Raw genomic sequence first — 2249 nt, 5'->3', positions numbered from 1 at the left:
GCTTTTTCTCCGAGAAGTGTGTGGAAGCAGGTTGGGCAGCAGGACTTGGGTAGGAAGGATCCCCTGCTGGACATTTGAGGCCAGAGCGGGCATGCCTGTGTCTCCTCCCTCTCGCCACCCCTCAGTCGCTGGGTCTCTGTGGCCATGCAGCCCCTCCCTGGCCGCAGTTTCCCCCTTGGGAAAGTGAAGCTGGCTGTCCAGAAAGGCTTGGCTCCTCCCATTCCTGGAAGCACCACCTAATTTCTTGATCTTGGGAGGCTCGGATCCTGGGCTTGCTTAGGGCCACTTCTAGCACCCCATTTTACAGATGGGGAAGCTGAGCCCTAGTAGGAAGCTGATACCAGGGAAGGAGCTCTGCATGCTGGTGTTGGGCTCGCGCCGTGGAATAGGCACCGGACTTGAATCAGAGATCCAGGTCCAGGACCTCATCCTGCCCTGTGACCCTGAGTAGGGCATCTAGCTTCTCTGGACTTTACTTTTCTTATATAAGAAACAGACCTGAGGTTTCACCATCCTCCACCTCCGAAGACTGAGAAGAGGGGTGAATGTGGCAGATAAACAGGTTTCCAGGGGCCTGGGTTCAGGGACGGGGAAGCCTGCAGAGCATACTGTGCCCATTTGCCCCTGGGTGACAAGGCGCTGGGGCTGCAGGACAGTGGGGGGGGGGGGGTCAGGACACTTGACTTTTGTTCCCAGCTCCACTGCTAACTTGTGACCGAGTCCTTCATACCTCTGACCCTTGATTTCCTATCCATTAAGTAGGGCGCTGAGTCCTCCCCTGAAATGTATGCAGCATTCTTTACAAACCAGAGTGCCTATTATAAAAGCTCATGGCCCCCGCAGTGAGACCGGTCACCTTGCTTGAAGTCCCACTACGGGTGCTCTGGGTGGATTTTAGAATCAAAAGACTTGTATTGGGGCTCTGCCTTTGCCCTGTACTCCTCCCCCCTGCACCCTTGAGCATGTTGCTTACCCCACCGGGCTAAACTCTACCTGCCAGGTGGGGTCGACGGTGGTTCATGTTTCATAGGATCTGTCTGAAGGTTGGACAAGACAGTGGGTAAGAAGATGCTGCAAACTATAAAGTGCTGGGTGCATGCGGGGGGTTATTTTTCTTCCCTGCTGTCGGGGCTGCACTCTCTTACTCCCTAGGTGACTTTGTAGATGGAGCGCAGTGACCTCAGTTTGCCTATCTATAAAAGAGGCATGGGAACCAGTGCTTTTTCTTCCTGATGGGGCCAGGATAAGCCTCAGACACTGGATCAAATGCTCGCAGGAGGGACCCGGCAGGTGGGGGTACTTTCCCGGGGGCTGAGGGCTAAGGAAGGTGGCCACTAAGTCCCCTATGATAAGTGCCCCAGAGAGCAGTATTTTTAGCTGCCTTTCCTGGGCAAAGCTCCAACTTCTGCATTTTAATGGAGAAATAATTCTCACAGTGCGACAAGCTGTAGCCTGCAGGTGTCACATCCATATTAAAGAGGGGACAGAGCAAGGGTTCATTTGCCTGGCTGGCTCAAGGTGCGACCGGAATTCACCTCCAGGAGCACTTGTAACCAGGGCTGTGAAGACCAGTTAGTGGATCTGATTGCTCAGAGGGAGGAGCCTGGGATGGGGGTGAAGACAGCAGGGCTGGGGGCCCTGAGCCATCCTGATTGTCCTCTTTCGGAGCACTCTGCCTCTGCTCAGTATGGGCAGGAACTGTGCCTTCCCAGGTTGGTTGCCGGGGGCTTCTGCAAAGCCCAAGTCTTAAACTAAAATGTGAAGCCAAGGTTTGCACCAAGTAGCAAAATCCCGGGCCTCCAAGTGCAGGGCACTCCCAGAGAAGCAGGAGCGGAGGACTGCGTGCAGTAATGCGTGGGAACACTGCAAATGCAAACAATATGGTGTTAAAATAACAAGCAAACACAAACAAAACACCACAGGCCCAAAATGGCATCGCTTAGGCCAAGTTCCTACACTGGGACTTAATATATAATCTAATTGCACTTTCGACGTCGCCCAGAAATACCGTCTTATAGGGATTTTCTTAGTAGGGTCGCCAATAAATCTGCCATGTGGGCCTTCTCCATCCCCCAAAGGAAGGTAATCTGCATGATACGACCCCTGGCTTTTCCTGTTGCTTTTCCCTGCCCAGGGAAAGTGGCCTTGCCTGGAACTATCCTTTTGCAAAAACTTTCTTGCCCCACCCTCCTATAAGAACTTTCCGTTTTGTACAACTCCTGGGAGCTTCCCTCTACTGGCTTGGTGGC

The sequence above is a fragment of the Mirounga angustirostris genome, unplaced genomic scaffold (genome assembly GCF_029215605.1).
Source record: "Mirounga angustirostris isolate CCGP_5_RB_7025 unplaced genomic scaffold, mMirAng1.0.hap1 SCAF_9, whole genome shotgun sequence".
NCBI classification, from domain to species: Eukaryota; Metazoa; Chordata; class Mammalia; order Carnivora; family Phocidae; genus Mirounga; species Mirounga angustirostris.
Note: the sequence above shows the minus strand (reverse complement) of the source record.